Below are 26,537 nucleotides of genomic sequence, written 5' to 3' on the forward strand. Positions count from 1 at the left end.
CCAGGCGAGATGAGGCCTATTTCCGATGAGGAGTCTGGAGACTAATGACACCTAACCTCTGGAACTTCGAAAGGGTCTTTCACACCCTTGCTGCAACTCAAGAAGTTCACCACCATACCCGTCTCCACTAGAGAGGAAGCACGATGGTCCCGCCCACATCCAGAGGAGCCCCGTTTCCCCCTCTTAGCTCGAGATGAGGGATCCTTTCCCTGCTTTCAACGGGAAAGAATTCCCGGCGTTCCCGTCGCATCTCAAGAGGAGGCACTCTCAACAGGAAAGGCGAGAGGAACTCCATGGTCGTACCACCATTCCAAGAGTCCCCCAGATGTCTCAGTCCATTCCAGAGGAACCTCTTTGCCCTGCACTGGCTCATCTTTCACGCCGAGGATCGACTCACACCACGGTGGCACGTGGGACAGCCCTGTGGGAAAGGCTCGAGGGAAAGCCTCGAGGGAAAACCACAGATCCTTTGATCCACGCGACGGGAAGCGTGACATTGCTGCTACAGCCTGGAAGGAAAGCGCACGTGCATGCCCCCACTCGAGACGAGGCCTGACTCCCCTGGGGAGACTCCACAAGTACCCAAAGATCCATGTCAGCCCCTGAGAGGAATCCTCGGTTCCGGCCTTGACTCCACACAAGGTTTTTGGCCCCGGTATCAACGGGAGAGGAATCCCGAGAGGCCCCCTAGCAACTCGCCTAGGGACTGGCCTCTCCTGAGGCCACCAGGGCCGGTCCCTGAGGTCCCCGTCGTAACTCGAGAACACCTGCCGCAACTCGAGAAAATCCAGGAAGTTCTCCCTTCCAGGCGAGATGAGGCCTATTTCCGATGAGGCCTCTGGAGACTAATGACACCTAACCTCTGGAACTTCGAAAGGGTCTTTCACACCCTTGCTGCAACTCAAGAAGTTCACCGCCATACCCGTCTCCACTCGAGAGAAAGCACGATGGTCCCGCCCACATCCAGAGGAGCCCCGTTTCCCCCTCGTAGCTCGAGATGAGGGATCCTTTCCCTGCTTTCAACGGCAAAAAATTCCCGGCGTTCCCGTCGCATCTCAAGAGGAGGCACTCTCAACAGGAAAGGCGAGAGGAACTCCATGGTCGTACCACCATTCCAAGAGTCCCCCAGATGTCTCAGTCCATTCCAGAGGAACCTCTTTGCCCTGCACTGGCTCATCTTTCACGCCGAGGATCGACTCACACCACGGTGGCACGTGGGACAGCCCTGTGGGAAAGCCTCGAGGGAAAACCACAGATCCTTTGATCCACGCGACGGGAAGCGTGACATTGCTGCTACAGCCTGGAAGGAAAGTGCACGTGCATGCCCCCACTCGAGACGAGGCCTGACTCCCCTGGGGAGACTCCAGAAGTACCCAAAGATCCATGTCAGCCCCTGAGAGGAATCCTCGGTTCCGGCCCTGACTCCACACAAGGTTTTTGGCCCCGGTATCGACGGGAGAGGAATCCCGAGAGGCCCCCTAGCAACTCGCATAGGGACTGGCCTCTCCTGAGGCCACCAGGGCGGGTTCCTGAGGTCCCCGTCGTAACTCGAGAACACCTGCCGCAACTGGAGAAAATCCAGGAAGTTCTCCCTTCCAGGCGAGATGAGGCCTATTTCCGATGAGACCTCTGGAGACTAATGACACCTAACCTCTGGAACTTCGAAAGGGTCTTTCACACCTTGTTGCAACTCAAGAAGTTCACCGCCATACCCGTCTCCACTCGAGAGGAAGCACGATGGTCCCGCCCACATCCAGAGGAGCCCCGTTTCCCCCTCGTAGCTCGAGATGAGGGATCCTTTCCCTGGTTTCAACGGGAAAGAATTCCCGGCGTTCCCGTCGCATCTCAAGAGGAGGCACTCTCAACAGGAAAGGCGAGAGGAACTCCATGGTCGTACCACCATTCCAAGAGTCCCCCAGATGTCTCAGTCCATTCCAGAGGAACCTCTTTGCCCTGCACTGGCTCATCTTTCACGCCGAGGATCGACTCACAACACGGTGGCACGTGGGACAGCCCTGTGGGAAAGCCTCGAGGGAAAGCCTCGAGGGAAAACCACAGATCCTTTGATCCACGCGACGGGAAGCGTGACATTGCTGCTACAGCCTGGAAGGAAAGCGCACGTGCATGCCCCCACTCGAGACGAGGCCTGACTCCCCTGGGGAGACTCCAGATGTACCCAAAGATCCATGTCAGCCCCTGAGAGGAATCCTCGGTTCCGGCCCTGACTCCACACAAGGTTTTTGGCCCCGGTATCGACGGGAGAGGAATCCCGAGCGGCCCCCTAGCAACTCGCATGTGGACTGGCCTCTCCTGAGGCCACCAGGGCGGGTCCCTGAGGTCCCCGTCGTAACTCGAGAACACCTGCCGCAACTCGAGAAAATCCAGGAAGTTCTCCCTTCCAGGCGAGATGAGGCCTATTTCCGATGAGGCGTCTGGAGACTAATGACACCTAACCTCTGGAACTTCGAAAGGGTCTTTCACACCCTTGCTGCAACTCAAGAAGTTCACCGCCATACCCGTCTCCACTCGAGAGGAAGCACGATGGTCCCGCCCACATCCAGAGGAGCCCCGTTTCCCCCTCGTAGCTCGAGATGAGGGATCCTTTTCCTGCTTTCAACGGGAAAGAATTCCCGGCGTTCCCGTCGCATCTCAAGAGGAGGCACTCTCAACAGGAAAGGCGAGAGGAACTCCATGGTCGTACCACCATTCCAAGAGTCCCCCAGATGTCTCAGTCCATTCCAGAGGAAGCTCTTTGCCCTGCACTGGCTCATCTTTCACGCCGAGGATCGACTCACACCACGGTGGCACGTGGGACAGCCCTGTGGGAAAGCCTCGAGGGAAAGCCTCGAGGGAAAACCACAGATCCTTTGATCCACGCGACGGGAAGCGTGACATTGCTGCTACAGCCTGGAAGGAAAGCGCACGTGCATGCCCCCACTCGAGACGAGGCCTGCCTCCACTGGGGAGACTCCAGAAGTACCCAAAGATCCATGTCAGCCCCTGAGAGGAATCCTCGGTTCCGGCCCTGACTCCACACAAGGTTTTTGGCCCCGGTATCGACGGGAGAGGAATCCCGAGAGGCCCCCTAGCAACTCGCATGGGGACTGGGCTCTCCGGAGGCCACCAGGGCGGGTCCCTGAGGTCCCCGTCGTAACTCGAGAACACCTGCCGCAACTCGAGAAAATCCAGGAAGTTCTCCCTTCCAGGCGAGATGAGGCCTATTTCCGATGAGGCCTCTGGAGACTAATGACACCAAACCTCTGGAACTTCGAAAGGGTCTTTCACACCCTTGCTGCAACTCAAGAAGTTCACCGCCATACCCGTCTCCACTCGAGAGGAAGCACGATGGTCCCGCCCACATCCAGAGGAGCCCCGTTTTCCCCTCGGTGATCGAGATGAGGGATCCTTTCCCTGGTTTCAACGGGAAAGAATTCCCGGCGTTCCAGTCGCATCTCAAGAGGAAGCACTCTCAACAGGAAAGGCGAGAGGAACTCCATGGTCGTACCACCATTCCAAGAGTCCCCCAGATGTCTCAGTCCATTCCAGAGGAACCTCTTTGCCCTGCACTGGCTCATCTTTCACGCCGAGGATCGACTCACACCACGTTGGCACGTGGGACAGCCCTGTGGGAAAGCCTCGAGGGAAAACCACAGATCCTTTGATCCACGCGACGGGAAGCGTGACATTGCTGCTACAGCCTGGAAGGAAAGTGCACGTGCATGCCCCCACTCGAGACGAGGCCTGACTCCCCTGGGGAGACTCCAGAAGTACCCAAAGATCCATGTCAGCCCCTGAGAGGAATCCTCGGTTCCGGCCCTGACTCCACACAAGGTTTTTGGCCCCGGTATCGACGGGAGAGGAATCCCGAGAGGCCCCCTAGCAACTCGCATGGGGACTGGCCTCTCCTGAGGCCACCAGGGCGGGTCCCTGAGGTCCCCGTCGTAACTCGAGAACACCTGCCGCAACTCGAGAAAATCCAGGAAGTTCTCCCTTCCAGGCGAGATGAGGCCTATTTCCGATGAGGCCTCTGGAGACTAATGACACCTAACCTCTGGAACTTCGAAAGGGTCTTTCACACCCTTGCTGCAACTCAAGAAGTTCACCGCCATACCCGTCTCCACTCGAGAGGATGCACGATGGTCCCGCCCACATCCAGAGGAGCCCCGTTTCCCCCTCGTAGCTCGAGATGAGGGATCCTTTCCCTGCTTTCAACGGCAAAAAATTCCCGGCGTTCCCGTCGCATCTCAAGAGGAGGCACTCTCAACAGGAAAGGCGAGAGGAACTCCATGGTCGTACCACCATTCCAAGAGTCCCCCAGATGTCTCAGTCCATTCCAGAGGAACCTCTTTGCCCTGCACTGGCTCATCTTTCACGCCGAGGATCGACTCACACCACGGTGGCACGTGGGACAGCCCTGTGGGAAAGCCTCTAGGGAAAACCACACATCATTTGATCCACGCGACGGGAAGCGTGACATTGCTGCTACAGCCTGGAAGGAAAGTGCACGTGCATGCCCCCACTCGAGACGAGGCCTGACTCCCCTGGGGAGACTCCAGAAGTACCCAAAGATCCATGTCAGCCCCTGAGAGGAATCCTCGGTTCCGGCCCTGACTCCACACAAGGTTTTTGGCCCCGGTATCGTCGGGAGAGGAATCCCGAGAGGCCCCCTAGCAACTCGCATAGGGACTGGCCTCTCCTGAGGCCACCAGGGCGGGTCCCTGAGGTCCCCGTCGTAACTCGAGAACACCTGCCGCAACTGGAGAAAATCCAGGAAGTTCTCCCTTCCAGGCGAAATGAGGCCTATTTCCGATGAGGCGTCTGGAGACTAATGACACCTTACCTCTGGAACTTCGAAAGGGTCTTTCACAGCCTTGCTGCAACTCAAGAAGTTCACCACCATACCCGTCTCCACTAGAGAGGAAGCACGATGGTCCCGCCCACATCCAGAGGAGCCCCGTTTCCCCCTCGTAGCTCGAGATGAGGGATCCTTTCCCTGCTTTCAACGGGAAAGAATTCCCGGCGTTCCCGTCGCATCTCAAGAGGAGGCACTCTCAACAGGAAAGGCGAGAGGAACTCCATGGTCGTACCACCATTCCAAGAGTCCCCCAGATGTCTCAGTCCATTCCAGAGGAACCTCTTTGCCCTGCACTGGCTCATCTTTCACGCCCAGGATTGACTCACACCACGGTGGCACGTGGGACAGCCCTGTGGGAAAGCCTCGAGGGAAAGCCTCGAGGGAAAACCACAGATATTTTGATCCACGCGACGGGAAGCGTGACATTGCTGCTACAGCCTGGAAGGAAAGCGCACGTGCATGCCCCCACTCGAGACGAGGCCTGACTCCCCTGGGGAGACTCCAGAAGTACCCAAAGATCCATGTCAGCCCCTGAGAGGAATCCTCGGTTCCGGCCCTGACTCCACACAAGCTTTTTGTCCCCGGTATCGACGGGAGAGGAATCCCGAGAGGCCCCCTAGCAACTCGCCTAGGGACTGGCCTCTCCTGAGGCCACCAGGGCGGGTCCCTGAGGTCCCCGTCGTAACTCGAGAACACCTGCCGCAACTCGAGAAAATCCAGGAAGTTCTCCCTTCCAGGCGAGATGAGGCCTATTTCCGATGAGGCCTCTGGAGACTAATGACACCTAACCTCTGGAACTTCGAAAGGGTCTTTCACACCCTTGCTGCAACTCAAGAAGTTCACCGCCATACCCGTCTCCACTAGAGAGGAAGCACGATGGTCCCGCCCACATCCAGAGGAGCCCCGTTTCCCCCTCGTAGCTCGAGATGAGGGATCCTTTCCCTGCTTTCAACGGGAAAGAATTCCCGGCGTTCCCGTCGCATCTCAAGAGGAGGCACTCTCAACAGGAAAGGCGAGAGGAACTCCATGGTCGTACCACCATTCCAAGAGTCCCCCAGATGTCTCAGTCCATTCCAGAGGAACCTCTTTGCCCTGCACTGGCTCATCTTTCATGCCGAGGATCGACTCACACCACGGTGGCACGTGGGACAGCCCTGTGGGAAAGCCTCGAGGGAAAACCACAGATCCTTTGATCCACGCGACGGGAAGCGTGACATTGCTGCTACAGCCTGGAAGGAAAGTGCACGTGCATGCCCCCACTCGAGACGAGGCCTGACTCCCCTGGGGAGACTCCAGAAGTACCCAAAGATCCATGTCAGCCCCTGAGAGGAATCCTCGGTTCCGGCCCTGAATCCACACAAGGTTTTTGGCCCCGGTATCGACGGGAGAGGAATCCCGAGAGGCCCCCTAGCAACTCGCATGGGGACTGGCCTCTCCTGAGGCCACCAGGGCGGGTCCCTGAAGTCCCCGTCGTAACTCGAGAACACCTGCCGCAACTCGAGAAAATCCAGGAAGTTCTCCCTTCCAGGCGAGATGAGGCCTATTTCCGATGAGGCGTCTGGAGACTAATGACACCTAACCTCTGGAACTTCGAAAGGGTCTTTCACACCCTTGCTGCAACTCAAGAAGTTCACCGCCATACCCGTCTCCACTCGAGAGGAAGCACGATGGTCCCGCCCACATCCAGAGGAGCCCCGTTTCCCCCTCGTAGCTCGAGATGAGGGATCCTTTCCCTGGTTTCAACGGGAAAGAATTCCCGGCGTTCCCGTCGCATCTCAAGAGGAGGCACTCTCAACAGGAAAGGCGGGAGGAACTCCATGGTCGTACCACCATTCCAAGAGTCCCCCAGATGTCTCAGTCCATTCCAGAGGAACCTCTTTGCCCTGCACTGGCTCATCTTTCACGCCGAGGATCGACTCACAACACGGTGGCACGTGGGACAGCCCTGTGGGAAAGCCTCGAGGGAAAGCCTTGAGCGAAAACCGCAGATCCTTTGATCCACGCGACGGGAAGCGTGACATTGCTGCTACAGCCTGGAAGGAAAGTGCACGTGCATGCCCCCACACGAGACGAGGCCTGTCTCCCCTGGCGAGACTCCAGAAGTACCCAAAGATCCATATCAGTCCCTGAGAGGAATCCTCGGTTCCGGCCCTGACTCCACACAAGGTTTTTGGCCCCGGTATCGACGGGAGAGGAATCCCGAGGGGCCCCCTAGCAACACGCATAGGGACTGGCCTCTCCTGAGGCCAACAGGGCGGGTCCCTGAGGTCCCCGTCGTAACTCGAGAACACCTGCCGCAACTCGAGAAAATCAAGGAAGTTCTCCCTTCCAGGCGAGATGAGGCCTATTTCCGATGAGGCGTCTGGAGACTAATGACACCTAACCTCTGGAACTTCGAAAGGGTCTTTCACACCCTTGCTGCAACTCAAGAAGTTCACCGCCATACCCGTCTCCACTCGAGAGAAAGCACGATGGTCCCGCCCACATCCAGAGGAGCCCCGTTTCCCCCTCGTAGCTCGAGACGAGGGATCCTTTCCCTGCTTTCAACGGCAAAAAATTCCCGGCGTTCCCGTCGCATCTCAAGAGGAGGCACTCTCAACAGGAAAGGCGAGAGGAACTCCATGGTCGTACCACCATTCCAAGAGTCCCCCAGATGTCTCAGTCCATTCCAGAGGAACCTCTTTGCCCTGCACTGGCTCATCTTTCACGCCGAGGATCGACTCACACCACGGTGGCACGTGGGACAGCCCTGTGGGAAAGCCTCTAGGGAAAACCACACATCATTTGATCCACGCGACGGGAAGCGTGACATTGCTGCTACAGCCTGGAAGGAAAGTGCACGTGCATGCCCCCATTCGAGACGAGGCCTGACTCCCCTGGGGAGACTCCAGAAGTACCCAAAGATCCATGTCAGCCCCTGAGAGGAATCCTCGGTTCCGGCCCTGAATCCACACAAGGATTTTGGCCCCGGTATCGACGGGAGAGGAATCCCGAGAGGCCCCCTAGCAACTCGCATAGGGACTGGCCTCTCCTGAGGCCACCAGGGCGGGTCCCTAAGGTCCCCGTCGTAACTCGAGAACACCTGCCGCAACTGGAGAAAATCCAGGAAGTTCTCCCTTCCAGGCGAAATGAGGCCTATTTCCGATGAGGCGTCTGGAGACTAATGACACCTTACCTCTGGAACTTCGAAAGGGTCTTTCACAGCCTTGCTGCAACTCAAGAAGTTCACCACCATACCCGTCTCCACTAGAGAGGAAGCACGATGGTCCCGCCCACATCCAGAGGAGCCCCGTTTCCCCCTCGTAGCTCGAGATGAGGGATCCTTTCCCTGCTTTCAACGGGAAAGAATTCCCGGCGTTCCCGTCGCATCTCAAGAGGAGGCACTCTCAACAGGAAAGGCGAGAGGAACTCCATAGTCGTACCACCATTCCAAGAGTCCCCCAGATGTCTCAGTCCATTCCAGAGGAACCTCTTTGCCCTGCACTGGCTCATCTTTCACGCCCAGGATTGACTCACACCACGGTGGCACGTGGGACAGCCCTGTGGGAAAGCCTCGAGGGAAAGCCTCGAGGGAAAACCACAGATCCTTTGATCCACGCGACGGGAAGCGTGACATTGCTGCTACAGCCTGGAAGGAAAGCGCACGTGCATGCCCCCACTCGAGACGAGGCCTGACTCCCCTGGGGAGACTCCAGAAGTACCCAAAGATCCATGTCAGCCCCTGAGAGGAATCCTCGGTTCCGGCCCTGACTCCACACAAGCTTTTTGGCCCCGGTATCAACGGGAGAGGAATCCCGAGAGGCCCCCTAGCAACTCGCCTAGGGACTGGCCTCTCCTGAGGCCACCAGGGCGGGTCCCTGAGGTCCCCGTTGTAACTCGAGAACACCTGCCGCAACTCGAGAAAATCCATGAAGTTCTCCCTTCCAGGCGAGATGAGGCCTATTTCCGATGAGGCCTCTGGAGACTAATGACACCTAACCTCTGGAACTTCGAAAGGGTCTTTCACACCCTTGCTGCAACTCAAGAAGTTCACCGCCATACCCGTCTCCACTAGAGAGGAAGCACGATGGTCCCGCCCACATCCAGAGGAGCCCCGTTTAACCCTCGTAGCTCGAGATGAGGGATCCTTTCCCTGCTTTCAACGGGAAAGAATTCCCGGCGTTCCCGTCGCATCTCAAGAGGAGGCACTCTCAACAGGAAAGGCGAGAGGAACTCCATGGTCGTACCACCATTCCAAGAGTCCCCCAGATGTCTCAGTCCATTCCAGAGGAACCTCTTTGCCCTGCACTGGCTCATCTTTCACGCCGAGGATCGACTCACACCACGGTGGCACGTGGGACAGCCCTGTGGGAAAACCTCGAGGGAAAACCACAGATCCTTTGATCCACGCGACGGGAAGCGTGACATTGCTGCTACAGCCTGGAAGGAAAGTGCACGTGCATGCCCCCACTCGAGACGAGGCCTGACTCCCCTGGGGAGACTCCAGAAGTACCCAAAGATCCATGTCAGCCCCTGAGAGGAATCCTCGGTTCCGGCCCTGACTCCACACAAGGTTTTTGGCCCCGGTATCGACGGGAGAGGAATCCCGAGAGGCCCCCTAGCAACTCGCATGGGGACTGGCCTCTCCTGAGGCCACCAGGGCTGGTCCCTGAGGTCCCCGTCGTAACTCGAGAACACATGCCGCAACTCGAGAAAATCCAGGAAGTTCTCCCTTCCAGGCGAGATGAGGCCTATTTCCGATGAGGCGTCTGGAGACTAATGACACCTAACCTCTGGAACTTCGAAAGGGTCTTTCACACCCTTGCTGCAACTCAAGAAGTTCACCGCCATACCCGTCTCCACTCGAGAGGAAGCACGATGGTCCCGCCCACATCCAGAGGAGCCCCGTTTCCCCCTCGTAGCTCGAGATGAGGGATCCTTTCCCTGCTTTCAACGGGAAAGAATTCCCGGCATTCCCGTCGCATCTCAAGAGGAGGCACTCTCAACAGGAAAGGCGAGAGGAACTCCATGGTCGTACCACCATTCCAAGAGTCCCCCAGATGTCTCAGTCCATTCCAGAGGAAACTCTTTGCCCTGCACTGGCTCATCTTTCACGCCGAGGATCGACTCACACCACGGTGGCACGTGGGACAGCCCTGTGGGAAAGCCTCGAGGGAAAGCCTCGAGGGAAAACCACAGATCCTTTGATCCACGCGACGGGAAGCGTGACATTGCTGCTACAGCCTGGAAGGAAAGCGCACGTGCATGCCCCCACACGAGACGAGGCCTGACTCCCCTGGGGAGACTCCAGAAGTACCCAAAGATCCATGTCAGCCCCTGAGAGGAATCCTCGGTTCCGGCCCTGACTCCACTCAAGGTTTTTGGCCCCGGTATCGACGGGAGAGGAATCCCGAGAGGCCCCCTAGCAACTCGCATGGGGACTGGCCTCTCCTGAGGCCACCAGGGCGGGTCCCTGAGTTCCCCGTCGTAACTTAAGAACACCTGCCGCAACTCGAGAAAATCCAGGAAGTTCTCCCTTCCAGGCGAGATGAGGCCTATTTCCGATGAGGCGTCTGGAGACTAATGACACCTAACCTCTGGAACTTTGAAAGGGTCTTTCACACCCTTGCTGCAACTCAAGAAGTTCTCCGCCATACCCGTCTCCACTCGAGAGGAAGCACGATGGTCCCGCCCACATCCAGAGGAGCCCCGTTTTCCCCTCGGTGCTCGAGATGAGGGATCCTTTCCCTGCTTTCAACGGGAAAGAATTCCCGGCGTTCCCGTCGCATCTCAAGAGGAGGCACTCTCAACAGGAAAGGCGAGAGGATCTCCATGGTCGTACCACCATTCCAAGAGTCCCCCAGATGTCTCAGTCCATTCCAGAGGAACCTCTTTGCCCTGCACTGGCTCATCTTTCACGCCGAGGATCGACTCACACCACGGTGGCACGTGGGACAGCCCTGTGGGAAAGCCTCGAGGGAAAGCCTCGAGGGAAAACCACAGATCCTTTGATCCACGCGACGGGAAGCGTGACATTGCTGCTACAGCCTGGAAGGAAAGCGCACGTGCATGCCCCCACTCGAGACGAGGTCTGACTCCACTGGGGAGACTCCAGAAGTACCCAAAGATCCATGTCAGCCCCTGAGAGGAATCCTCGGTTCCGGCCCTGACTCCACACAAGGTTTTTGGCCCCGGTATCGACGGGAGAGGAATCCCGAGAGGCCCCCTAGCAACTCGCATGGGGACTGGCCTCTCCGGAGGCCACCAGGGCGGGTCCCTGAGGTCCCCGTCGTAACTCGAGAACACCTGCCGCAACTCGAGAAAATCCAGGAAGTTCTCCCTTCCAGGCGAGATGAGGCCTATTTCCGATGAGGCCTCTGGAGACTAATGACACCAAACCTCTTGAACTTCGAAAGGGTCTTTCACACCCTTGGTGCAACTCAAGAAGTTCACCGCCATACCCGTCTCCACTCGAGAGGAAGCACGATGGTCCCGCCCACATCCAGAGGAGCCCCGTTTCCCCCTCGTAGCTCGAGATGAGGGATCCTTTCCCTGCTTTCAACGGGAAAGAATTCCCGGCGTTCCCGTCGCATCTCAAGAGGAGGCACTCTCAACAGTAAAGGCGAGAGGAACTCCATGGTCGTACCACCATTCCAAGAGTCCCCCAGATGTCTCAGTCCATTTCAGAGGAACCTCTTTGCCCTGCACTGGCTCATCTTTCACGCCGAGGATCGACTCACAACACGGTGGCACGTGGGACAGCCCTGTGGGAAAGCCTCGAGGGAAAGCCTCGAGGGAAAACCACAGATCCTTTGATCCACGCGACGGGAAGCATGACATTGCTGGAACAGCCTGGAAGGAAAGCGCACATGCATGCCCCCACTCGAGACGAGGCCTGACTCCCCTGGGGAGACTCCAGAAGTACCCAAAGATCCATTTCAGCCCCTGAGAATAATCCTCGGTTCCGGCCCTGACTCCACACAAGCTTTTTGGCCCCGGTATCGACGGGATAGGAATCCCGAGAGACCCCCTAGCAACTCGCATGGGGACTGGCCTCTCCTGAGGCCACCAGGGCGGGTCCCTGAGGTCCCCGTCGTAACTCGAGAACACCTGCCGCAACTCGAGAAAATCCAGGAAGTTCTCCCTTCCAGGCGAGATGAGGCCTATTTCCGATGAGGCCTCTGGAGACTAATGACACCAAACCTCTGGAACTTCGAAAGGGTCTTTCACACCCTTGCTGCAACTCAAGAAGTTCACCGCCATACCCGTCTCCACTCGAGAGGAAGCACGATGGTCCCGCCCACATCCAGAGGAGCCCCGTTTCCCCCTCGTAGCTCGAGATGAGGGATCCTTTCCCTGCTTTCAACGGGAAAGAATTCCCGGCGTTCCCGTCGCATCTCAAGAGGAGGCACTCTCAACAGGAACGGCGGGAGGAACTCCATGGTCGTACCACCATTCCAAGAGTCCCCCAGATGTCTCAGTCCATTCCAGAGGAACCTCTTTGCCCTGCACTGGCTCATCTTTCACGCCGAGGATCGACTCACAACACGGTGGCACGTGGGACAGCCCTGTGGGAAAGCCTCGAAGGAAAGCCTCGAGGAAAAACCACAGATCCTTTGATCCACGCGACGGGAAGCGTGACATTGCTGCTACAGCCTGGAAGGAAAGCGCACGTGCATGCCCCCACTCGAGACGAGGCCTGACTCCCCTGGGGAGACTCCAGAAGTACCCAAAGATCCATGTCAGCCCCTGAGAGGAATCCTCGGTTCCGGCCCTGACTCCACACAAGGTTTTTGGCCCCGGTATCGACGGGAGAGGAATCCCGAGAGGCCCCCTAGCAACTCGCATGGGGACTGGCCTCTCCGGAGGCCACCAGGGCGGGTCCCTGAGGTCCCCGTCGTAATTCGAGAACACCTGCCGCAACTCGAGAAAATCCAGGAAGTTCTCCCTTCCAGTCGAGATGAGGCCTATTTCCGATGAGGCCTCTGGAGACTAATGACACCAAACCTCTGGAACTTCGAAAGGGTCTTTCACACCCTTGCTGCAACTCAAGAAGTTCACCGCCATACCCGTCTCCACTCGAGAGGAAGCACGATGGTCCCGCCCACATCCAGAGGAGCCCCGTTTCCCCCTCGTAGCTCGAGATGAGGGATCCTTTCCCTGGTTTCAACGGGAAAGAATTCCCGGCGTTCCCGTCGCATCTCAAGAGGAGGCACTCTCAACAGGAAAGGCGAGAGGAACTCCATGGTCGTACCACCATTCCAAGAGTCCCCCAGATGTCTCAGTCCATTCCAGAGGAACCTCTTTGCCCTGCACTGGCTCATCTTTCACGCCGAGGATCGACTCACAACACGGTGGCACGTGGGACAGCCCTGTGGGAAAGCCTCGAGGGAAAGCCTCGAGGGAAAACCACAGATCCTTTGATCCACGCGACGGGAAGCGTGACATTGCTGCTACAGCCTGGAAGGAAAGCGCACGTGCATGCCCCCACTCGAGACGAGGCCTGACTCCCCTGGGGAGACTCCACAAGTACCCAAAGATCCATGTCAGCCCCTGAGAGGAATCCTCGGTTCCGGCCTTGACTCCACACAAGCTTTTTGGCCCCGGTATCGACGGGAGAGGAATCCCGAGAGGCCCCCTAGCAACTCGCATGGGGACTGGCCTCTCCTGAGGCCACCAGGGCGGGTCCCTGAGTTCCCCTTCGTAACTTAAGAACACCTGCCGCAACTCGAGAAAATCCAGGAAGTTCTCCCTTCCAGGCGAAATGAGGCCTATTTCCGATGAGGCGTCTGGAGACTAATGACACCTAACCTCTGGAACTTTGAAAGGGTCTTTCACACCCTTGCTGCAACTCAAGAAGTTCTCCGCCATACCCGTCTCCACTCGAGAGGAAGCACGATGGTCCCGCCCACATCCAGAGGAGCCCCGTTTTCCCCTCGGTGCTCGAGATGAGGGATCCTTTCCCTGCTTTCAACGGCAAAAAATTCCCGGCGTTCCCGTCGCATCTCAAGAGGAGGCACTCTCAACAGGAAAGGCGAGAGGAACTCCATGGTCGTACCACCATTCCAAGAGTCCCCCAGATGTCTCAGTCCATTCCAGAGGAACCTCTTTGCCCTGCACTGGCTCATCTTTCACGCCGAGGATCGACTCACACCACGGTGGCACGTGGGACAGCCCTGTGGGAAAGCCTCTAGGGAAAACCACACATCATTTGATCCACGCGACGGGAAGCGTGACATTGCTGCTACAGCCTGGAAGGAAAGTGCACGTGCATGCCCCCACTCAAGACGAGGCCTGACTCCCCTGGGGAGACTCCAGAAGTACCCAAAGATCCATGTCAGCCCCTGAGAGGAATCCTCGGTTCCGGCCCTGACTCCACACAAGGATTTTGGCCCCGGTATCGACGGGAGAGGAATCCCGAGAGGCCCCCTAGCAACTCGCATAGGGACTGGCCTCTCCTGAGGCCACCAGGGCGGGTCCCTGAGGTCCCCGTCGTAACTCGAGAACACCTGCCGCAACTGGAGAAAATCCAGGAAGTTCTCCCTTCCAGGCGAAATGAGGCCTATTTCCGATGAGGCGTCTGGAGACTAATGACACCTTACCTCTGGAACTTCGAAAGGGTCTTTCACAGCCTTGCTGCAACTCAAGAAGTTCACCACCATACCCGTCTCCACTAGAGAGGAAGCACGATGGTCCCGCCCACATCCAGAGGAGCCCCGTTTCCCCCTCGTAGCTCGAGATGAGGGATCCTTTCCCTGCTTTCAACGGGAAAGAATTTCCGGCGTTCCCGTCGCATCTCAAGAGGAGGCACTCTCAACAGGAAAGGCGAGAGGAACTCCATGGTCGTACCACCATTCCAAGAGTCCCCCAGATGTCTCAGTCCATTCCAGAGGAACCTCTTTGCCCTGCACTGGCTCATCTTTCACGCCCAGGATTGACTCACACCACGGTGGCACGTGGGACAGCCCTGTGGGAAAGCCTCGAGGGAAAGCCTCGAGGGAAAACCACAGATCCTTTGATCCACGCGACGGGAAGCGTGACATTGCTGCTACAGCCTGGAAGGAAAGCGCACGTGCATGCCCCCACTCGAGACGAGGCCTGACTCCCCTGGGGAGACTCCAGAAGTACCCAAAGATCCATGTCAGCCCCTGAGAGGAATCCTCGGTTCCGGCCCTGACTCCACACAAGCTTTTTGGCCCCGGTATCAACGGGAGAGGAATCCCGAGAGGCCCCCTAGCAACTCGCCTAGGGACTGGCCTCTCCTGAGGCCACCAGGGCGGGTCCCTGAGGTCCCCGTTGTAACTCGAGAACACCTGCCGCAACTCGAGAAAATCCATGAAGTTCTCCCTTCCAGGCGAGATGAGGCCTATTTCCGATGAGGCCTCTGGAGACTAATGACACCTAACCTCTGGAACTTCGAAAGGGTCTTTCACACCCTTGCTGCAACTCAAGAAGTTCACCGCCATACCCGTCTCCACTAGAGAGGAAGCACGATGGTCCCGCCCACATCCAGAGGAGCCCCGTTTCCCCCTCGTAGCTCGAGATGAGGGATCCTTTCCCTGCTTTCAACGGGAAAGAATTCCCGGCGTTCCCGTCGCATCTCAAGAGGAGGCACTCTCCACAGGAAAGGCGAGAGGAACTCCATGGTCGTACCACCATTCCAAGAGTCCCCCAGATGTCTCAGTCCATTCCAGAGGAACCTCTTTGCCCTGCACTGGCTCATCTTTCACGCCGAGGATCGACTCACACCACGGTGGCACGTGGGACAGCCCTGTGGGAAAGCCTCGAGGGAAAACCACAGATCCTTTGATCCACGCGACGGGAAGCGTGACATTGCTGCTACAGCCTGGAAGGAAAGTGCACGTGCATGCCCCCACTCGAGACGAGGCCTGACTCCCCTGGGGAGACTCCAGAAGTACCCAAAGATCCATGTCAGCCCCTGAGAGGAATCCTCGGTTCCGGCCCTGACTCCACACAAGGTTTTTGGCCCCGGTATCGACGGGAGAGGAATCCCGAGAGGCCCCCTAGCAACTCGCATGGGGACTGGCCTCTCCTGAGGCCACCAGGGCTGGTCCCTGAGGTCCCCGTCGTAACTCGAGAACACATGCCGCAACTCGAGAAAATCCAGGAAGTTCTCCCTTCCAGGCGAGATGAGGCCTATTTCCGATGAGGCGTCTGGAGACTAATGACACCTAACCTCTGGAACTTCGAAAGGGTCTTTCACACCCTTGCTGCAACTCAAGAAGTTCACCGCCATACCCGTCTCCACTCGAGAGGAAGCACGATGGTCCCGCCCACATCCAGAGGAGCCCCGTTTCCCCCTCGTAGCTCGAGATGAGGGATCCTTTCCCTGCTTTCAAAGGGAAAGAATTCCCGGCATTCCCGTCGCATCTCAAGAGGAGGCACTCTCAACAGGAAAGGCGAGAGGAACTCCATGGTCGTACCACCATTCCAAGAGTCCCCCAGATGTCTCAGTCCATTCCAGAGGAACCTCTTTGCCCTGCACTGGCTCATCTTTCACGCCGAGGATCGACTCACACCACGGTGGCACGTGGGACAGCCCTGTGGGAAAGCCTCGAGGGAAAGCCTCGAGGGAAAACCACAGATCCTTTGATCCACGCGACGGGAAGCGTGACATTGCTGCTACAGCCTGGAAGGAAAGCGCACGTGCATGCCCCCACACGAGACGAGGTCTGACTCCCCTGGGGAGACTCCAGAAGTACCCAAAGATCCATGTCAGCCCCTGAGAGGAATCCTCGGTTCCGGCCCTGGCTCCACACAAGGTTTTTGGCCCCGGTATCGACGGGAGAGGAATCCCGAGAGGCCCCCTAGCAACTCGCATGGGGACTGGCCTCTCCGGAGGCCACCAGGGCGGGTCCCTGAGGTCCCCGTCGTAACTCGAGAACACCTGCCGCAACTCGAGAAAATCCAGGAAGTTCTCCCTTCCAGGCGAGATGAGGCCTATTTCCGATGAGGCCTCTGGAGACTAATGACACCAAACCTCTTGAACTTCGAAAGGGTCTTTCACACCCTTGGTGCAACTCAAGAAGTTCACCGCCATACCCGTCTCCACTCGAGAGGAAGCACGATGGTCCCGCCCACATCCAGAGGAGCCCCGTTTCCCCCTCGTAGCTCGAGATGAGGGATCCTTTCCCTGCTTTCAACGGGAAAGAATTCCCGGCGTTCCCGTCGCATCTCAAGAGGAGGCACTCTCAACAGGAAAGGCGAGAGGAACTCCATGGTCGTACCACCATTCCAAGAGTCCCCCAGATGTCTCAGTCCATTTCAGAGGAACCTCTTTGCCCTGCACTGGCTCATCTTTCACGCCGAGGATCGACTCACAACACGGTGGCACGTGGGACAGCCCTGTGGGAAAGCCTCGAGGGAAAGCCTCGAGGGAAAACCACAGATCCTTTGATCCACGCGACGGGAAGCATGACATTGCTGGAACAGCCTGGAAGGAAAGCGCACATGCATGCCCCCACTCGAGACGAGGCCTGACTCCCCTGGGGAGACTCCAGAAGTACCCAAAGATCCATTTCAGCCCCTGTGAAGAATCCTCGGTTCCGGCCCTGACTCCACACAAGCTTTTTGGCCCCGGTATCGACGGGATAGGAATCCCGAGAGACCCCCTAGCAACTCGCATGGGGACTGGCCTCTCCTGAGGCCACCAGGGCGGGTCCCTGAGGTCCCCGTCGTAACTCGAGAACACCTGCCGCAACTCGAGAAAATCCAGGAAGTTCTCCCTTCCAGGCGAGATGAGGCCTATTTCCGATGAGGCCTCTGGAGACTAATGACACCAAACCTCTGGAACTTCGAAAGGGTCTTTCACACCCTTGCTGCAACTCAAGAAGTTCACCGCCATACCCGTCTCCACTCGAGAGGAAGCACGATGGTCCCGCCCACATCCAGAGGAGCCCCGTTTCCCCCTCGTAGCTCGAGATGAGGGATCCTTTCCCTGGTTTCAACGGGAAAGAATTCCCGGCGTTCCCGTCGCATCTCAAGAGGAGGCACTCTCAACAGGAACGGCGGGAGGAACTCCATGGTCGTACCACCATTCCAAGAGTCCCCCAGATGTCTCAGTCCATTCCAGAGGAACCTCTTTGCCCTGCACTGGCTCATCTTTCACGCCGAGGATCGACTCACACCACGGTGGCACGTGGGACAGCCCTGTGGGAAAGCCTCGAGGGAAAGCCTCGAGGGAAAACCACACATCCTTTGATCCACGCGACGGGAAGCGTGACATTGCTGCTACAGCCTGGAAGGAAAGCGCACGTGCATGCCCCCACTCGAGACGAGGTCTGACTCCACTGGGGAGACTCCAGAAGTACCCAAAGATCCATGTCAGCCCCTGAGAGGAATCCTCGGTTCCGGCCCTGACTCCACACAAGGTTTTTGGCCCCGGTATCGACGGGAGAGGAATCCCGAGAGGCCCCCTAGCAACTCGCATGGGGACTGGCCTCTCCGGAGGCCACCAGGGCGGGTCCCTGAGGTCCCCGTCGTAATTCGAGAACACCTGCCGCAACTCGAGAAAATCCAGGAAGTTCTCCCTTCCAGGCGAGATGAGGCCTATTTCCGATGAGGCCTCTGGAGACTAATGACACCAAACCTCTGGAACTTCGAAAGGGTCTTTCACACCCTTGCTGCAACTCAAGAAGTTCACCGCCATACCCGTCTCCACTCGAGAGGAAGCACGATGGTCCCGCCCACATCCAGAGGAGCCCCGTTTCCCCCTCGTAGCTCGAGATGAGGGATCCTTTCCCTGGTTTCAACGGGAAAGAATTCCCAGCGTTCCCGTCGCATCTCAAGAGGAGGCACTCTCAACAGGAAAGGCGAGAGGAACTCCATGGTCGTACCACCATTCCAAGAGTCCCCCAGATGTCTCAGTCCATTCCAGAGGAACCTCTTTGCCCTGCACTGGCTCATCTTTCACGCCGAGGATCGACTCACAACACGGTGGCACGTGGGACAGCCCTGTGGGAAAGCCTCGAGGGAAAGCCTCGAGGGAAAACCACAGATCCTTTGATCCACGCGACGGGAAGCGTGACATTGCTGCTACAGCCTGGAAGGAAAGCGCACGTGCATGCCCCCACTCGAGACGAGGCCTGACTCCCCTGGGGAGACTCCACAAGTACCCAAAGATCCATGTCAGCCCCTGAGAGGAATCCTCGGTTCCGGCCTTGACTCCACACAAGCTTTTTGGCCCCGGTATCGACGGGAGAGGAATCCCGAGAGGCCCCCTAGCAACTCGCATGGGGACTGGCCTCTCCTGAGGCCACCAGGGCGGGTCCCTGAGTTCCCCTTCGTAACTTAAGAACACCTGCCGCAACTCGAGAAAATCCAGGAAGTTCTCCCTTCCAGGCGAGATGAGGCCTATTTCCGATGAGGCGTCTGGAGACTAATGACACCTAACCTCTGGAACTTTGAAAGGGTCTTTCACACCCTTGCTGCAACTCAAGAAGTTCTCCGCCATACCCGTCTCCACTCGAGAGGAAGCACGATGGTCCCGCCCACATCCAGAGGAGCCCCGTTTTCCCCTCGGTGCTCGAGATGAGGGATCCTTTCCCTGCTTTCAACGGGAAAGAATTCCCGGCGTTCCCGTCGCATCTCAAGAGGAGGCACTCTCAACAGGAAAGGCGAGAGGATCTCCATGGTCGTACCACCATTCCAAGAGTCCCCCAGATGTCTCAGTCCATTCCAGAGGAACCTCTTTGCCCTGCACTGGCTCATCTTTCACGCCGAGGATCGACTCACACCACGGTGGCACGTGGGACAGCCCTGTGGGAAAGCCTCGAGGGAAAGCCTCGAGGGAAAACCACAGATCCTTTGATCCACGCGACGGGAAGCGTGACATTGCTGCTACAGCCTGGAAGGAAAGCGCACGTGCATGCCCCCACTCGAGACGAGGTCTGACTCCACTGGGGAGACTCCAGAAGTACCCAAAGATCCATGTCAGCCCTGAGAGGAATCCTCGGTTCCGGCCCTGACTCCACACAAGGTTTTTGGCCCCGGTATCGACGGGAGAGGAATCCCGAGAGGCCCCCTAGCAACTCGCATGGGGACTGGCCTCTCCGGAGGCCACCAGGGCGGGTCCCTGAGGTCCCCGTCGTAACTCGAGAACACCTGCCGCAACTCGAGAAAATCCAGGAAGTTCTCCCTTCCAGGCGAGATGAGGCCTATTTCCGATGAGGCCTCTGGAGACTAATGACACCAAACCTCTTGAACTTCGAAAGGGTCTTTCACACCCTTGGTGCAACTCAAGAAGTTCACCGCCATACCCGTCTCCACTCGAGAGGAAGCACGATGGTCCCGCCCACATCCAGAGGAGCCCCGTTTCCCCCTCGTAGCTCGAGATGAGGGATCCTTTCCCTGCTTTCAACGGGAAAGAATTCCCGGCGTTCCCGTCGCATCTCAAGAGGAGGCACTCTCAACAGGAAAGGCGAGAGGAACTTCATGGTCGTACCACCATTCCAAGAGTCCCCCAGATGTCTCAGTCCATTTCAGAGGAACCTCTTTGCCCTGCACTGGCTCATCTTTCACGCCGAGGATCGACTCACAACACGGTGGCACGTGGGACAGCCCTGTGGGAAAGCCTCGAGGGAAAGCCTCGAGGGAAAACCACAGATCCTTTGATCCACGCGACGGGAAGCATGACATTGCTGGAACAGCCTGGAAGGAAAGCGCACATGCATGCCCCCACTCGAGACGAGGCCTGACTCCCCTGGGGAGACTCCAGAAGTACCCAAAGATCCATTTCAGCCCCTTAGAAGAATCCTCGGTTCCGGCCCTGACTCCACACAAGCTTTTTGGCCCCGGTATCGACGGGATAGGAATCCCGAGAGACCCCCTAGCAACTCGCATGGGGACTGGCCTCTCCTGAGGCCACCGGGGCGGGTCCCTGAGGTCCCCGTCGTAACTCGAGAACACCTGCCGCAACTCGAGAAAATCCAGGAAGTTCTCCCTTCCAGGCGAGATGAGGCCTATTTCCGATGAGGCCTCTGGAGACTAATGACACCAAACCTCTGGAACTTCGAAAGGGTCTTTCACACCCTTGCTGCAACTCAAGAAGTTCACCGCCATACCCGTCTCCACTCGAGAGGAAGCACGATGGTCCCGCCCACATCCAGAGGAGCCCCGTTTCCCCCTCGTAGCTCGAGATGAGGGATCCTTTCCCTGGTTTCAACGGGAAAGAATTCCCGGCGTTCCCGTCGCATCTCAAGAGGAGGCACTCTCAACAGGAAAGGCGAGAGGAACTCCATGGTCGTACCACCATTCCAAGAGTCCCCCAGATGTCTCAGTCCATTCCAGAGGAACCTCTTTGCCCTGCACTGGCTCATCTTTCACGCCGAGGATCGACTCACAACACGGTGGCACGTGGGACAGCCCTGTGGGAAAGCCTCGAGGGAAAGCCTCGAGGGAAAACCACAGATCCTTTGATCCACGCGACGGGAAGCGTGACATTGCTGCTACAGCCTGGAAGGAAAGCGCACGTGCATGCCCCCACTCGAGACGAGGCCTGACTCCCCTGGGGAGACTCCAGAAGTACCCAAAGATCCATGTCAGCCCCTGAGAGGAATCCTCGGTTCCGGCCCTGACTCCACACAAGGTTTTTGGCCCCGGTATCGACGGGAGAGGAATCCCGAGAGGCCCCCTAGCAACTCGCATGGGGACTGGCCTCTCCGGAGGCCACCAGGGCGGGTCCCTGAGGTCCCCGTCGTAATTCGAGAACACCTGCCGCAACTCGAGAAAATCCAGGAAGTTCTCCCTTCCAGGCGAGATGAGGCCTATTTCCGATGAGGCCTCTGGAGACTAATGACACCAAACCTCTGGAACTTCGAAAGGGTCTTTCACACCCTTGCTGCAACTCAAGAAGTTCACCGCCATACCCGTCTCCACTCGAGAGGAAGCACGATGGTCCCGCCCACATCCAGAGGAGCCCCGTTTCCCCCTCGTAGCTCGAGATGAGGGATCCTTTCCCTGGTTTCAACGGGAAAGAATTCCCGGCGTTCCCGTCGCATCTCAAGAGGAGGCACTCTCAACAGGAAAGGCGAGAGGAACTCCATGGTCGTACCACCATTCCAAGAGTCCCTCAGATGTCTCAGTCCATTCCAGAGGAACCTCTTTGCCCTGCACTGGCTCATCTTTCACGCCAAGGATCGACTCACAACACGGTGGCACGTGGGACAGCCCTGTGGGAAAGCCTCGAGGGAAAGCCTCGAGGGAAAACCACAGATCCTTTGATCCACGCGACGGGAAGCGTGACATTCCTGCTACAGCCTGGAAGGAAAGCGCACGTGCATGCCCCCACAAGAGACGAGGCCTGACTCCCCTGGGGAGACTCCACAAGTACCCAAAGATCCATGTCAGCCCCTGAGAGGAATCCTCGGTTCCGGCCTTGACTCCACACAAGCTTTTTGGCCCCGGTATCGACGGGAGAGGAATCCCGAGAGGCCCCCTAGCAACTCGCATGGGGACTGGCCTCTCCTGAGGCCACCAGGGCGGGTCCCTGAGGTCCCCGTCGTAACTCGAGAACACCTGCCGCAACTCGAGAAAATCCAGGAAGTTCTCCCTTCCAGGCGAGATGAGGCCTATTTCCGATGAGGCCTCTGGAGACTAATGACACCTAACCTCTGGAACTTCGAAAGGGTCTTTCACACCCTTGCTGCAACTCAAGAAGTTCACCGCCATATCCGTCTCCACTCGAGAGGAAGCACGATGGTCCCGCCCACATCCAGAGGAGCCCCGTTTCCCCCTCGTAGCTCGAGATGAGGGATCCTTTTCCTGCTTTCAACGGGAAAGAATTCCCGGCGTTCCCGTCGCATCTCAAGAGGAGGCACTCTCAACAGGAAAGGCGAGAGGAACTCCATGGTCGTACCACCATTCCAAGAGTCCCCCAGATGTCTCAGTCCATTCCAGAGGAACCTCTTTGCCCTGCACTGGCTCATCTTTCACGCCGAGGATCGACTCACACCACGGTGGCACGTGGGACAGCCCTGTGGGTAAGCCTCGAGGGAAAACCACACATCATTTGATCCACGCGACGGGAAGCGTGACATTGCTGATACAGCCTGGAAGGAAAGTGCACGTGCATGCCCCCACTCGAGACGAGGCCTGACTCCCCTGGGGAGACTCCAGAAGTACCCAAAGATCCATGTCAGCCCCTGAGAGGAATCCTCGGTTCCGGCCCTGACTCCACACAAGGTTTTTGGCCCCGGTATCGACGGGAGAGGAATCCCGAGAGGCCCCCTAGCAACTCGCATAGGGACTGGCCTCTCCTGAGGCCACCAGGGCGGGTCCCTGAGGTCCCCGTCGTAACTCGAGAACACCTGCCGCAACTCGAGAAAATCCAGGAAGTTCTCCCTTCCAGGCGAGATGAGGCCTATTTCCGATGAGGCCTCTGGAGACTAATGACACCTAACCTCTGGAACTTCGAAAGGGTCTTTCACACCCTTGCTGCAACTCAAGAAGTTCACCACCATACCCGTCTCCACTAGAGAGGAAGCACGATGGTCCCGCCCACATCCAGAGGAGCCCCGTTTCCCCCTCTTAGCTCGAGATGAGGGATCCTTTCCCTGGTTTCAACGGGAAAGAATTCCCGGCGTTCCCGTCGCATCTCAAGAGGAGGCACTCTCAACAGGAAAGGCGAGAGGAACTCCATGGTCGTACCACCATTCCAAGAGTCCCCCAGATGTCTCAGTCCATTCCAGAGGAACCTCTTTGCCCTGCACTGGCTCATCTTTCACGCCGAGGATCGACTCACACCACGGTGGCACGTGGGACAGCCCTGTGGGAAAGGCTCGAGGGAAAGCCTCGAGGGAAAACCACAGATCCTTTGATCCACGCGACGGGAAGCGTGACATTGCTGCTACAGCCTGGAAGGAAAGCGCACGTGCATGCCCCCACTCGAGACGAGGCCTGACTCCCCTGGGGAGACTCCACAAGTACCCAAAGATCCATGTCAGCCCCTGAGAGGAATCCTCGGTTCCGGCCTTGACTCCACACAAGGTTTTTGGCCCCGGTATCGACGGGAGAGGAATCCCGAGAGGCCCCCTAGCAACTCGCATGGGGACTGGCCTCTCCGGAGGCCACCAGGGCGGGTCCCTGAGGTCCCCGTCGTAACTCGAGAACACCTGCCGCAACTCGAGAAAATCCAGGAAGTTCTCCCTTCCAGGCGAGATGAGGCCTATTTCCGATGAGGCCTCTGGAGACTAATGACACCAAACCTCTTGAACTTCGAAAGGGTCTTTCACACCCTTGGTGCAACTCAAGAAGTTCACCGCCATACCCGTCTCCACTCGAGAGGAAGCACGATGGTCCCGCCCACATCCAGAGGAGCCCCGTTTCCCCCTCGTAGCTCGAGATGAGGGATCCTTTCCCTGCTTTCAACGGGAAAGAATTCCCGGCGTTCCCGTCGCATCTCAAGAGGAGGCACTCTCAACAGGAAAGGCGAGAGGAACTCCATAGTCGTACCACCATTCCAAGAGTCCCCCAGATGTCTCAGTCCATTTCAGAGGAACCTCTTTGCCCTGCACTGGCTCATCTTTCACGCCGAGTATCGACTCACAACACGGTGGCACGTGGGACAGCCCTGTGGGAAAGCCTCGAGGGAAAGCCTCGAGGGAAAACCACAGATCCTTTGATCCACGCGACGGGAAGCATGACATTGCTGGAACAGCCTGGAAGGAAAGCGCACATGCATGCCCCCACTCGAGACGAGGCCTGACTCCCCTGGGGAGACTCCAGAAGTACCCCAAGATCCATTTCAGCCCCTGAGAAGAATCCTCGGTTCCGGCCCTGACTCCACACAAGCTTTCTGGCCCCGGTATCGACGGGATAGGAATCCCGAGAGACCCCCTAGCAACTCGCATGGGGACTGGCCTCTCCTGAGGCCACCAGGGCGGGTCCCTGAGGTCCCCGTCGTAACTCGAGAACACCTGCCGCAACTCGAGAAAATCCAGGAAGTTCTCCCTTCCAGGCGAGATGAGGCCTATTTCCGATGAGGCCTCTGGAGACTAATGACACCAAACCTCTGGAACTTCGAAAGGGTCTTTCACACCCTTGCTGCAACTCAAGAAGTTCACCGCCATACCCGTCTCCACTCGAGAGGAAGCACGATGGTCCCGCCCACATCCAGAGGAGCCCCGTTTCCCCCTCGTAGCTCGAGATGAGGGATCCTTTCCCTGGTTTCAACGGGAAAGAATTCCCGGCGTTCCCGTCGCATCTCAAGAGGAGGCACTCTCAACAGGAAAGGCGGGAGGAACTCCATGGTCGTACCACCATTCCAAGAGTCCCCCAGATGTCTCAGTCCATTCCAGAGGAACCTCTTTGCCCTGCACTGGCTCATCTTTCACGCCGAGGATCGACTCACAACACGGTGGCACGTGGGACAGCCCTGTGGGAAAGCCTCGAGGGAAAGCCTTGAGCGAAAACCGCAGATCCTTTGATCCACGCGACGGGAAGCGTGACATTGCTGCTACAGCCTGGAAGGAAAGTGCACGTGCATGCCCCCACACGAGACGAGGCCTGTCTCCCCTGGCGAGACTCCAGAAGTACCCAAAGATACATATCAGTCCCTGAGAGGAATCCTCGGTTCCGGCCCTGACTCCACACAAGGTTTTTGGCCCCGGTATCGACGGGAGAGGAATCCCGAGAGGCCCCCTAGCAACACGCATAGGGACTGGCCTCTCCTGAGGCCAACAGGGCGGGTCCCTGAGGTCCCCGTCGTAACTCGAGAACACCTGCCGCAACTCGAGAAAATCAAGGAAGTTCTCCCTTCCAGGCGAGATGAGGCCTATTTCCGATGAGGCGTCTGGAGACTAATGACACCTAACCTCTGGAACTTCGAAAGGGTCTTTCACACCCTTGCTGCAACTCAAGAAGTTCACCGCCATACCCGTCTCCACTCGAGAGAAAGCACGATGGTCCCGCCCACATCCAGAGGAGCCCCGTTTCCCCCTCGTAGCTCGAGACGAGGGATCCTTTCCCTGCTTTCAACGGCAAAAAATTCCCGGCGTTCCCGTCGCATCTCAAGAGGAGGCACTCTCAACAGGAAAGGCGAGAGGAACTCCATGGTCGTACCACCATTCCAAGAGTCCCCCAGATGTCTCAGTCCATTCCAGAGGAACCTCTTTGCCCTGCACTGGCTCATCTTTCACGCCGAGGATCGACTCACACCACGGTGGCACGTGGGACAGCCCTGTGGGAAAGCCTCTAGGGAAAACCACACATCATTTGATCCACGCGACAGGAAGCGTGACATTTCTGCTACAGCCTGGAAGGAAAGTGCACGTGCATGCCCCCACTCGAGACGAGGCCTGACTTCCCTGGGGAGACTCCAGAAGTACCCAAAGATCCATGTCAGCCCCTGAGAGGAATCCTCGGTTCCGGCCCTGACTCCACACAAGGATTTTGGCCCCGGTATCGACGGGAGAGGAATCCCGAGAGGCCCCCTAGCAACTCGCATAGGGACTGGCCTCTCCTGAGGCCACCAGGGCGGGTCCCTGAGGTCCCCGTCGTAACTCGAGAACACCTGCCGCAACTGGAGAAAATCCAGGAAGTTCTCCCTTCCAGGCGAAATGAGGCCTATTTCCGATGAGGCGTCTGGAGACTAATGACACCTTACCTCTGGAACTTCGAAAGGGTCTTTCACACCCTTGCTGCAACTCAAGAAGTTCACCGCCATACCCGTCTCCACTCGAGAGGA

This window comes from Capricornis sumatraensis, chromosome 18 (genome assembly GCF_032405125.1).
Source record: "Capricornis sumatraensis isolate serow.1 chromosome 18, serow.2, whole genome shotgun sequence".
In the NCBI taxonomy this organism is placed as follows: Eukaryota; Metazoa; Chordata; class Mammalia; order Artiodactyla; family Bovidae; genus Capricornis; species Capricornis sumatraensis.